Source organism: Symsagittifera roscoffensis, chromosome 6 (genome assembly GCF_963678635.1).
Source record: "Symsagittifera roscoffensis chromosome 6, txSymRosc1.1, whole genome shotgun sequence".
NCBI classification, from domain to species: domain Eukaryota; kingdom Metazoa; phylum Xenacoelomorpha; order Acoela; family Convolutidae; genus Symsagittifera; species Symsagittifera roscoffensis.
The window spans coordinates 22,214,143-22,227,300 of NC_087067.1; the positions used below are offsets into that span (position 1 = coordinate 22,214,143).

A 13,158-nucleotide genomic window follows, 5' to 3' on the forward strand; every position below is an offset into this window, starting at 1 on the left:
AACTGGATTTCTTGATATCTAGTCTTTTAGCCCCATTTTTTTTACTCGCCATATGTTTGATATCAAAATGAAACGGAATTAGTCGGTCAATCCAGCGTGTTAATCTGCTTTGACTGGTTTTTGATCTTCCACTTGCGCTTAAAGCGTTGATCAAAGCTTGATGAGCAGTGATGACGGTAAAATGTTTTCCATAAAGATATTATTTGAAATGTTCGATGGCTCAATTTACCTCAAGTAATTCTAAGTTATTGTAACTGAATATTTCTCCTCAAGAGATTTTAAAAACGCGTTGCATATGCTATTGCCACCCAGCCTTCTTTTAAATGTTGCTCGAGTGACGCTCCTCAGCCTGAGGTGGAGGCATCGCATACTAAGCGCGTTTCCAAGTGTTGATCAAAATGTTTTTTCTGTGTTATTTCGGAGACTAACCTAAAGGTTTTTTTAAACGATGTATTGTGTTCCGGTTTCCAGATAATTGGTTTATTTTTCTCTGTGTTTTTTATTGAAGGTCGCAATGCAGCTACCGTCTGTGCTAAATTAAATATAAATGTTGAGAAAATGTATGAAGCCCAGCAATTGGTAAGTGTATGAAGCCCATATATGAAGCCCATAAATTTTTTTTAGTTGTTTAAAAAATGAGCTGGATATAGTTTTTCAATCGCTTCTGCTTTTCTTATTATTACTTCAGTGCCCTCACTAATTATGGTGTACCCTAACCACTCAACTTGTCTACACGCAAACATACATTCGTCCAGTGATATTGCGAGATTTTCCGCATCTAGTTTTTCCAATATCGTTTGGAATTTTTGTTTGTGTAGATCGAGTGATCCTTTCGTTACCATGAGTGTGTCATCCAGATATGCGTAAGTGTTCAAGCAATTGGTAAGTGTCAAATCAATAGGCTTCTGAAATTCAGCTGGCATATCCGTGAGGCCGTAAAATCCGGTTTAAAGTTGATACGTCCCGCTGGCATTGCCACCAATTAAACTGAAATTACCTTGTTCTCGAGTTGATTTGTCCATTGGGATTTGTGAGTACGCATATCGGAAATCTAAGGTTGAGAATAAAGTTTGCTGCTATGTTGTCTAATAGCAGATCAATATTAGGCATTTGATATTTGTTGTTGTGAATGAATTGGTTTATCTCTTTTGAAACTAAAGCCAATTTGACCATCTGGTCTTTTTTCACGGTAATTACGATCGGGCTATTGAATTGTCGATCCGAGCATTTATCCAATTTTATTATGTGTTTTTGGTCGATAAGCTTGTTGAGTTCTTTTTTGACTCGTTCTTGCAGGTGCACTGGGATACGGGCCTCCCTTTTGTTGGATCGGAATAATGTCCTTGCTAAATTGCGTTCGCATAATGTGGTTTTTTGACTTTCAATTACGTACACATAATTGTGGAAAATTGTCTTAACCCATTGTTTGACATTAGGATTTGATTCTTCTGGTTCGCGTATATGCAGCACGTCCCCTCGTTTTTGTTTTTCTTGAACTAATTTAATTCCGATCTGTGGTAATATATTTTTACGTATGATGTTTGCTTTCTTATCGTCAACAATGATGAATGGAGCAGCTTGTATTTTCCAACCTCCAGATTCAACTGTTATGATCAATCTTCTTTTTGGGATGATTGTTTTTCCATTGTAACATGACAAATTTCGAGCAGCGTTTTCCGGTGGGATACGTTTGAACAACGCTGATTTGTCATTTTCCTGTAGCCGCCGAGCTGTTTTTCCGTCTAAAAACGACATTGGACTCCCGGAATTGGCGATAGCGAACGGTTTTTCTGTTTTCTTCTTTAGCTGAACTATGTGTCCCTTAAGATAATCTTCTGATAAACTGGCCGTGTTTTTAATTTCGAAAGCCTCCCTATTCTGATATTCATCCACTAATTTGATATTCATCCCAACCATCTTTGGATGTAAACTCTGCAAATACTACTGGTTCGTTATGCTTTTCTTGACTTTCAGTCTCAATTTCCTCCTGTTGTTCCTCATTATTGCGGTCCCCCATATAATTGACGTTTTCCTTACATATTCTTTCTGAGTATTGAAGTTTGTGATTCGTTGTTGTTGTTGACCTCTTGTATTTTGTTGTCCACGTGGATATGGTCGACCGCGAAATCCACCCCGACTTCTTTGTAAACTCTGATTATTCGCATAAATTTTGCGTCCACATGTGTTGTTATAATGAATGTACTGGCTCTTGTTTTACTGTTGTTTGATTTCCGAAAGGATTTATCTTCATTGTGCGACTATGTTCGATACCTTTTCACGGCGTCTTGCATATTCATTTGCATCCTGTGGGTTTTGCGTTTGAGCTAGTAGTTCCTCGGCAATTTTCTGGTTATGCATATGTTCGGTGAACATGTCTCTCATCCACTCGCCTTCTCGGTCTTCACAATCGGCCCTTGAAGCCAGTTCAACTAGAATTGCATGGGATGTTCAAGTTTTTCCGTTTTTTTCTGTTTTCTACAAATGAAGTTGTATCTTTCAAACGGTACGATTCTGGTAGTGACAAAAATATCTTCTAGGGTCGTTATTAAGTTTCTTGTAGTCACCATATGTAAATCAGAGCCCAGTCTCTTTAGTTGAACTTGTCGTTGCTCCTCGGCTCCAAGATTTTGTACTTTTGCGTCTGCCCCAACCCACCGGAAAGAATTACATAAAACTCCTTTTTTCTACGTGGTTCTCCCAGCCTACTCTCTTTTCTTGATTTCTAACTTCCCGGTTTTTCTTTTGGGCTTACGTTTCTCCAGTTATCTCAACTTCATAGATGGGTTCTGTAGGCTCATGTAGTGGTGGTTTATTTTTCTGTAGATTTCTTACTTCGATTACCTCTTTCGCAAATAATGCCATTTCGAATAATGCTGCCCTTTTCGACCACTCTAGAGGTGGTTCAGCCGAGGTTTTTTCCCAGAATGGTCTGATGTTTAGCGGGTTTTTCGAAACTCCAGCTGACTGCGCCATGTCATACCTCAATGTATGAACGTGAGCATATCGAATCCGAACGGAATGATAAACGGAATCTGTGATGTGAATTCGATAAAACAACTGTTCTTAAGAAACGTAAATTATCGACTGAGCTATTGCTCATGTTTTCACTTCGGCGTACAGCCATACAATTTCAACTGACCAAACATGTTTTTGAATTTATAACAATAGGTCGAACATAAATGTATGCATCAATGATGCTAAGTTTATCCATCCGTACCGTATGACAGACTCCTTTCCAACTGCTTGTGTTTCAATGATATCAGCTCAAGTATCCATAAAAATTTTAAAAATTTTCGTTTTGCCGAATCATATGCTTGAATGCATTTTGATTTTTAGCTGTAATGGAACGTTGTACTTTTTCTGAAATCGGACATTTTTGCTCCGCTAGTTTTCAAATATTGCTGAACGCAAGGTTTTGGATTGGCTTATTCTGCAAGCAGGTTATTTGATAAAACCTCAGGAAAAACTGAGAATCTGAGTGAAAAGCACCCAAGTTTCATCAAATATCAAAATTAACCCGTAAAAATTGCGTTACTTAAATAAGTTTTGAAGGAAAAATTTATTTGCTAAAAAACTGTATCCTCATATTAGTTTTAAAATTGGGGAAATGACAGAAGAGTCTGAATTCACAGTCGAGGAGGAACTTTGCCCCTTTCTCTGAACCAAGGTCAAACATCGACACCTGTGAGACAAGACCCAATCGCGACAACTAATTATGACTACGAGACCGTCGGAGCAAGAAGCAAGCGGCCTCTTTCGACCAGATCAGACTACCTCTACATGGCAATGGGCAGCGAACGGAGCGGTAAGTACTAGTTTAAATGGCTTCTGGGAGATTCTGCATCAAATTTCACACATAGTTGAGGCACTTTACACGGTTAAGTAATAGCCTACCGCCCTAAATTGTTTCTTATCTTGGTCTGCGGTGACCAATTTTTAATGGCTATGAAGTAAAGCTGGTCCTGTAATGGCCAGCAACTCAATTTTTGGCATCTCGTTCGCGAGCTTCTGCAATAATTACAGAAGAAACCTAAATTTTAACATCACTCAAGTTTTTATTATTTTTGTCGTTTTTCAGACAAATCTGAGAAGCGTGACTTTTACAACTCGGCGAACAGACGACTGGGTAGCACGAGAAGGCGAGCGAGACGACACAGTAAGTTATGGAAAATTCGATACTAAGAAAACGACAAAAGTCCTGTTATACTCTTATGTTCTACTCTCCAAGATCCCTTGGTACTATTTACAGACAAATTTCGAGCGACATTAAAAACACCCTAAAGCGTTTCGGCGATGATTTACATTGATCACGAGGATGAGGGCGCGCCAGATTTTGGTGATCAATAGTTATCAATTGTTACTTGAAAACGGTTAGTTGCCATGTTTTGTCGACGGAAAAAATGGCGAAATCTTATATCGGCCGTGGCTACAGTTTCAAGAAAAAAGACAGCAGAATATCACCCGTTCAAAAACTTGCAGTTTGCAAAAAAAGTGCGTTCTTCATTCGAAGAAGTAGTTCATTGGCAACTTATATCGGTCGTGGCAAAATCTTCCCGGATTGACTTCCTTACAAATAAATGCCTATCATAAAATTTCATATATAGAGTCTAAGAAAAAAATGCCAGAAGAAGATGCTTGTATGACAAGCATTTGTTTAAACAAAAATTTTTTTCAAAATTATTTTCAATTGGCTCAAGACCCGAACAAAACAATTTTGGTGGCAGTTTTGGTTACATGAGAACAACTTTGGTATCAAAAATAATATTTGAAACTTAAATTATATGCATTTTTCCGAAAAATAAGCACAAAATTTTTTTGTACTATGCAAATTAAGAGTCTATAGCTTAGTCCATCTTGGGTTATTCACCCAAAAAATCAAAAAATTACAAGCAATTGTTTTCTTATAAACACAATTGTATTTTTTGTATTGTTTTCATATGCTAAGATGAACATAAGTTTGTTTAAAAAAATAACAGGCCTTGAAACTTTCAAGCTAAACACAAGCCATGCACAAAAGTTACCCTTTTGGTAAAAAAATTTCTGTGTGAAAATGTTATCATTAACTCACATGGATAATATCACCAAATGCAGTTTATCTGCGTGGTAAAATTTTGTATTTTTTTATGGAAAAATGCTTATCATTAAGTTTCATAGTGCAAAAACCTGTTTTTGCTATTTTCATAAAATCTTTGTGATGAAAGTATGGCAAAAAACTTGTTATTTAATTCCAAATTGTGCCAAAATATGGTTATTATAAAAAATCATCGTATGGAAAACATGCTTATCATGCTATTTTTCCACTATTTTTTGGTCTATGAAATAGTATAAAACTGTATGATACAAATTTTGCTGGAGATTTGCTGGTGAAAACAAAATTCACATATGATTAAACGATGAACTACTTTTAACAGGGTAGATAGTTCGGAAATAGGTACCATAGGGGCGGGGGTTAGATAAAATATCAAAGTCATACTGTTCCAGGTGTGACATCAGTGGACAGTGGTTCCTTCTCAAACCAATCACGACATTCCAGGCGTAGATCATCTATGGATCTGAGCTTCAGCAGAATGGAGAAGAGCATGGCAACTGCAGGGTAAGAACACAATCATATAATTAGTGGCGCTGCAGCATGAATTATTCCCGAATGTCAAAAATTTTGTAATCGGATATGAAGTTCTCGCCGCCAGTTTAAGTACTAAGATTTTTCACGTTATATATAATTTTTCAAGTTTGCAATCGTGAATTGGAAGACAAAAAATTAAAATCGTAAAAAGTTTTCTCGGTACCAGGAGAAAAACGGTTTGAATATTTCTACAAAAACATTTTATGAATTCATTTCACTTGTCACAAGTACGCCGGTAATGAGAAAATCGTTGATACGTTAATTTAGCTGTGATTAATGCGTTTTTGAATCAGCTAGAAAATTGATCATTTTAAATTATCATGCCGGAGTGGCAGTGTGTTTGTAAGTGTGGAAAGAATTTAAAAACTGATCAGTCAACTCTGAACAGTAAAAATTACAGATACTCTTCCAAAAATAAACTCTGATGCACATTTTAGGATACAAAGAGCAAAAAAGCTATTTTTTTCTATAATTATGGTGACGGTATTATGACGGTAGGAGATTGGAATAAAAAATGGTATCGTGGATCATGTTTTTCATAAAAGCTTACAGGTGAAATGCGCAACTTCACTTTTAGTGATTCCAGTTGAGTAAAGTAAAAAAACAACGGATGAGTAACTAGCAGCACTTTCTTCTGAGAGGGCGATCTTATTTGTGCAGGTTGGTCAAGAAAAATTTTCTTGGCCCCGACATGTCCAGAATATATAGCTACCTGGAAAACTAGATTTGACATAAAAGTGCGGAAATTTGTCGCAAGACTAATTAATCAGAATGTTTCGTTAGGAAAATCCGTCAACGCTTTCTTATCGATTGTCGCACCATGACCGTTTGGTTGATATGCAATCATTTTTTGTTGATTTTTGATGGTGATATAAGTATTAGGGCAAGTTGCTCTTCGCGATTAACTGTTGACTTTTGAAAGCCGTTGCTTTTCGCCTATGCTAGAGACGAATGGACTCATCAGGAGAAATACGTTCGCGCCTGGAATTTATTGTCGCCTGTGGACCCGTTGTCGCTAGCGCCAAATGGCCTCTTAAAGAGAAATATTTGTCCTATAGTAGCCATAAAAATTAAAAGCCCAGGATGTTCATATTGAAAAAAAAATCACGAAAGCAAAAGCCGGAAACCTTGCTTAAACCTTTCAAATTAATTAGTAAAGTTTTTCATATAGTTTGTGATGATGTTTTTGTTTTTTTTGTTCGTGCTCAAATTTAGTTTTTCGCGGAATGATTTTTTAAAAAAACTCAGTTAACATCTTTTGTTAGAAGGAAAGCGAATTGTTTTCCCAATTAGCAGAAATGTAAAGTCAAGAAAAACAAATTTTTGTTCAAAGTGAAATTTAGTTTCAAAATTACCAGTAGAAAAATCTGAACTATCGATCTGGTTTTTTAAATTTAAGTTAGTTTCAGCAAAAATGTCAATATTAGATTGTTTCCAAAAAGAGCATAAAACAAAATAAATAAACATATTTTTTGGAAATTCGAGAGCTAGTTTTTTCTCTGTCACTTATCATTCATTGGCTCTTTTCCAAGTGCCTGTTGGCTATGTTTCGAACTGTTTGTTGGCAGTGTTTATTAAGTCTTTTCTTCATTTTGGTCATCATTTTGAATTTTACTCATCTTGTTGTTGTTATCAAAAGTGTTGTTTGTGGAGGTATTTGAGGTTTCAAGACTTATTACTTCTCAAATCCGATCTAATTTTGTAGTAAGTAAGTAGTTCCGCGTTTAATATCCTTTTTTAAATGACATGGTTATATTGTTCAGTTTTTCGGAAACAAAAACAAATTTTATGTGATTGGGCAATAATTCTCCAGGTTAAATTTGACTTTTTACCTAGAAACTTTGGCAAGGAATTTTGCGCACGGTCTGCAAAAAAAGCCCTGAATACAAAATTATATAAAAACTCTCTGTGAAAATAAAAAAAAAATGATTACAAAACTACAAACTTCTATCTTGGTTAGAAGTTTTTTTGTGTATAATCATGCCCTCAAAAAACTTTCGAAAGATCAGACCTTGTACAAGCCAATGTATTTTTGTTGCTCATTAGGAGCCTCATACAATCAAATATTTTAGTCATTGCTTCAACTTTGCATCATTTACTGCAAAAACCAAAAGGTTTGTTAGCTGGAACTTCATGTTCCTCGAGCTTTTTAAATCTAACTGTACTCCAACTTTGTGAACTTGATAATCCGTCAACGCTTCTTTATCGATTGTCGCGCCATGACCGTTTGGTTGATATGCATTGGTTGATATGCAAACCATTTTTTAATGGTTTTTGATGGTGATATAAGTATTAGGGCAAGTTGCTCTTCGCGGTTAACTGTTGACTTTTGAAAGCGGTTGCTTTTCGCCTATGCTAGAGACGAATGGACTCATCAGGAGAAATATGTTCGCGCCTGGAATTTATTGTCGCCTGTGGACCCGTTGTCGCTAGCGCCGATTGGCCTCTTAAAGAGAATTATTTGTCCTATAGTAGCCATGAAAATTAAAGCCCAGGATGTTATTATTGAAAAAAAATCACGAAAGCATAAACCGAAACCTTGCTTAGACCTTTCAAATTAATTAGTAAATCGAGTTAAATTAGTTAACCGAGTCTCTTTTGTGAGCTTAGAAGGCAAAATTCTTTTCAAGTTGAACAATATGCTTTCAGGCAGTCTCATCTCTACCTTCAAAAAAACGATCTCACTCAAATAATTTTTTTTTGCGCAAGGATTTTCGATTTATTATAAACTGCAGTTCAATTTAATTGTAATTTTGAGTTTTTCATTCTGGTTTTACAAATGAGTGTTTTCGATTGCGATAGTGAAATGCCTTGGTTTTCTAAAAAACTAGATTAACCAAGGCTCAATCAGTTTAATGTGTTTCAAGTGTTGCTTATGTTTCCTTGGAATAAAGCCTCTTTTTTGATGCGTAACAACGGAACAACTTTTTTCTGAGGTTTTGGAATGTATTTGTCGGAAATTTTTGCTAATTAGGACCATTTATCCACGGGGAAATAGAGAACCTCCAGCTCCGCTTTCAATCAAGAACCTCCAGTTTCAATTTGTATCTTTAGGCTGTTGTAATTTAGTCGCATTAATTTTGCGAGTTTGTTCCAGAACCCATAGTTTGCGTTCGATTAAAGTTATCGTCCACTAAGATGTTTAAAATTATTTTTTTCATTTTTTGCCAGGTTCTTGCACTGATTAAAAATCTTTGTAGGACAGGAAAAATCTTTCAGTCAGGAAAAATCCTTTTAAATGAGATTTTTTAAATGAGGTTGGTATCCATTTGCAAATTACTGGGTTCTTTTTTCTTCATCAGGAAATTATTTTTTTCATGTCTTGACTCTCCATGGTTTTAAAATTTTTGATTATGCTGCGAACATCAGTCGCACTAGTTTCTTATGCATACATTGTGCTTTGGTTTTTGTGTCAGCTAGATTTACAGGCAGCAGTAAACTCTTCACTTGACAGATTTTTTTTGTAGTTTGCTGATTGTTTTGTTTTTTATTTCATCATTTAATTTTTCCATTCTGGTTTCGTGTTTCATTGTTTTTTGATTGCAATAGTGAGATGCATTGGTTTTGCAAAAACCTAACTGAGCCCACGCTCATCTATTATGCTCTGTTTCAAGTGTTATTTTTAGTTTCTATCAATTGAATGCCTTTAAGCGGCAGTAAACACTCTTGTTTTGATACGAGACGTTTTTCTAACAAAAAAAATTCGGAATGTATTGTCGGAGGTTTCGGAATGTATTTGTCGGAAATAGAAAACCTCCAGCTCAAATTTCAAGGAAGAACCTTCAGTTTCCATGTTTCCATTTATGTCCTTAGGCTCTTGTAAGTTAGTTGCCCTAATTCATAGCAACTATTTACCAGAACCAATGATTTGCGTTCATTTTAAAATTAGTGTTCACTAAACTCTTTAAAAATGTTTTTCATACTTTGCTAGGTTCTTTTTCTGATTACACGTATTTGTGAGAAAAAGTTCCTTCAGGTAGCAAAATTGTATCAGTAAAGAAAACTGCTTTCAATTTATGATTTTGTGAATAGGATTGATATCCATTCGCAAACTACGGGATTATTTTTTCTTCATCAGGAAGTTGCATTTTTTCCTTTATGTCTTGACTTTTCTTAGCTATAAATCTTTTGATTATGCTGCAAATTTCACACACATACTTCGTGGTTTGGTTTTTTATGTAAGCTAGTTTTGCAGACAGCAAATTGATCAGGTGAGGAATAGTTTTTTTCTGTAGTTTGCTATTTAGTTTGTTTTTAAGTTCACTATTTGAACTTTTTATACTGGTTTTGTAAATGATTGTTTTCGATGGCGATTGTGAGGTGTCTTGGTTTTGCATTAAGCTAAATTAACTCAGGCTTATTTGTTTTGACGTGTTTTCAGGGATAATTTTTAGTTTCCCTGGATTGAATGCCGTTAAGGGGCAGTAAAAACTCTTTTTACGAGGCGTTTTTCTATCAAACTGATACGAGGCGTTTTTCTATCAAAACGGCTTTTTCTGAGGTTTTGGAATGTTTTTTTTGTCGGAAATAGAGAAGCTGCAGCTCCGTTTTCAATGCAGAACTTCCAGTTTCCATTAATGTCCTTATGCTCTTGTAAACTAGTCGCTCTAATTTTTGGAAAACTATTCCAGAACCAACCATTCGCATCATTACAAAATTAGTATTCACTAAATTGTTTAAATTCTTTTTTCATAATTTGTTAGGTTCTTGCTCTGATTAAAACTATTTGTAGCAAAAAGTTCCATCAGTTAGGAAAACTGTAACAGTAGGAAAAATTGCTGAACAGGATTGTTATCCATTTGCAAACTACGGGATTTTTATTCTTCATCAGGATATTCTTTTTTTTTCATTTATGACTCTCTTTGGTTTTGAATTTTTTGATTATGCTGCAAACTTCATTCGCCTTGCTTTCTTACGCATACTTTGTGCTTTGATTTTTTTATTTAAGCTAGATTTGCAGACAGCAGCAAATTGATCATGTGAGGGATAGTTTTTTTGTAGATTGCTGATTGTTTTGTTTTTTGTTTCATTATTTGAGTTTTTCATACGGGTTTTTCTTTATTGATTCTTTTAGATTTCGATAGTGAGATGCCTTGGTTTTGCATTGAAGTAATTTAACCCAGGCTTATTTATTTTTCTCTGTTTCAAGTGTTTTTTTTTCAAGTTTCTGTGAATTGAATGCCGTTGAGCGGCAACAAATGCCCCTTTTTTAATAAGAGGCGTTTTTTTACCGAAACAATTTTTTTCTGAGATTTCGGAATGTATTTGTCGGAAATAAAGCTTTTTCAGCTCCGTTTTTAATGAAGAACCTACAGTTTCTGTTTTTGTCATTAGGCTCCTTAATTTTAGTCTTTTCGAAGTTTATCAGAGAAGCAAAACAATGCTTTCATTTTATTATTATCGTTCTCTAAACTGCTTAAAAACATTTTTCATAAACTGCTAGATTCTTGCTCTGATTGAATGTTTTTCTAGAAAAAAATTTTTCATTTATGAAAATTGTATCAGTAAGGAAAATTGCTTTTAAACAGTGATTTTGTGAGTACAGTTGATATCCACTCGCAAACTACGGGATTCTTCTTTCTTCATCAGGAAAATGCTAATTTCACTGGCTTCTTAACTCTCCTTTGCTCTACATTTTTTGAGTATGCTGCAAACTTCAGTCGCCTTAGTTTCCTACGCATACTTAGTGCTTCGATTTTTTAGGTAAACTAGATTTGCAGACGGCAGTAAATTGAGCACGTGAGAGATATTTTTTTTGGGGCTTGCTGATTGGTTTTTGATCTCATCATTTAAATTTTTTGATCTCTGATTTTTTAGAAACGAGTGTGGCAATTCCTCCTCTTGTCTGTAATATTTTTTTCGTCCTGATAGGGCAATGTTTTTTTTGACAAAAATAGACCTAATTTGACGTCCGCATTGGGCCAAGTAACTGTAAATGCGAAAACAGAGGGCTGCGAATTGGTGCTCAGCATACCTACGAACTCACCGAAATTGTAATTTTTTGAGCTAATCTTCTGCAACGAAAAGTTGTTAGGTCTCAGTTTTTGTTTAGTAGTGTCCTAGATAGCTTCTGAATCGAAAATTTGGTTTTGCCATTTTTTTTTCTTTTGGTAAGTAAGATCTGATGTATTTATTTAGAAGAGTGGTGATATCACATTTGAATTGAGTGGAGACGAAACAACAAGACAAGCAAATTCAAAAAAAAAATTCTGATGTTCTGTTTTTTTTTATTTTCCAAACCGAGTGTGGTGCAGCAACAAATTGCAACAGAAAACTCTTGGAGTGCAGAATCAGAAGTTAAACTCAGTTTTTCCTATCAGGACGCTAAGCAAAAGTTGCATGAAATTGCTTTTCTTCACTTATGTTTTTTTCAGAAGCGAGGCAACTGTGAACATGGCCGGAAAAAAACTGCATAGCTTGATTCCTAGAAGTCCAGTTTGACTTTTCTCAAGAAAGCCAAATTTCTTAATATCTCAAAAAGGCGCCACGAAAAATTGCATACCAGTTTCCAACTCTTGTTCGAAGTTTGCGAGTTCGCCTCTTACATTAAAAGCGATAAATGAAGCGGAAAATTAAAACACAAATTGGTTTATTTGCTCAATTAACCAGCTTTTTTGAGAACCTCGAGATTTATATGGAGAATTTCTATGGATAATTCCATGCAAGATATTGAAATGCTTGAAATCGAATCCCCAGCCTTGATTTTCTAAAGTTGATTTAATAAGAAAAAAAAATTGAACTTTCTTTTTGAATTCGCTGCCCCAGTTGTTTTTTGAGAAGCACAAGATGGCCACTTAAAAAATCTTTTTTTGCTATTTTGTTTGCTAACCGATAGAAATTTATTTAAAGAAGACATTTACGGCAAAGTCTTTTTAGTCTAAATTTCTAATTTCCATTTTAAAATAAACTATGACACCGCATCAGAATCAACAACAAATCCTCAAGAAAAAAGAGCAGAAACCCAAAAGAACAAAACTTTGTTTTGCGTATATATGCCAGAAATTAGTATAGTTTTCTCAAAGTTTAGAATAAAAAACTTCTTTTTGGCAGAAAAGCATTTCATGATGAGTTTGAAATCTTAGTTTTTTTTTTTAGCTCACATCAGTTTATTTTACCTTCTTCAATGCTTGTTGCGTTTGATTAGGCAGAAAAATTGCTTGGCGACGGATGTTATTTTCTTTGACTCTGAAGGCTGCAGAGGGTTTTTTTTGTTTGTACCGTTCACCTCTCCCTTGATCTAGTATCAAATTTTGCAAATCGGGGTTTTCAATTTTGGCAACTGGTTCAGGTTTTTAACTGGCATATAGCTTGGATACCCACCATGTTTATTGCAACTTACTGATACTAAGCACCCTTTCGTTATTATAATATAGCTTAGACTTGCTATCTTGTTCGTATGTTTGCTTCTAGCTGCAGCAACCTTTAATTAATGAAAACGTCGTCAGGTAATGTTTAAGATTTTATTTTTCTGGTAATCTTTTCGATTTTTTTGACGGTTTTTTAATCCTTCAAAATCACAAACTTAACAATCACAC

At 35.1% G+C, this 13,158-nt stretch overlaps 1 protein-coding gene across 1 annotated transcript in view; it reads right to left on the minus strand.

Moving 5' to 3' along the window:
- Positions 1–12,348, minus strand: part of LOC134847800 (citrate synthase, mitochondrial-like) — a 103,634-nt gene extending 91,286 nt beyond the window's left edge. The window contains exon 1 of the mRNA XM_063865017.1: positions 12,339–12,348. The gene's annotated coding sequence lies outside the window, so the exon portion shown is untranslated. The remainder of the gene's footprint in view (positions 1–12,338) is intronic.
- Positions 12,349–13,158: the final 810 nt, after the last annotated feature.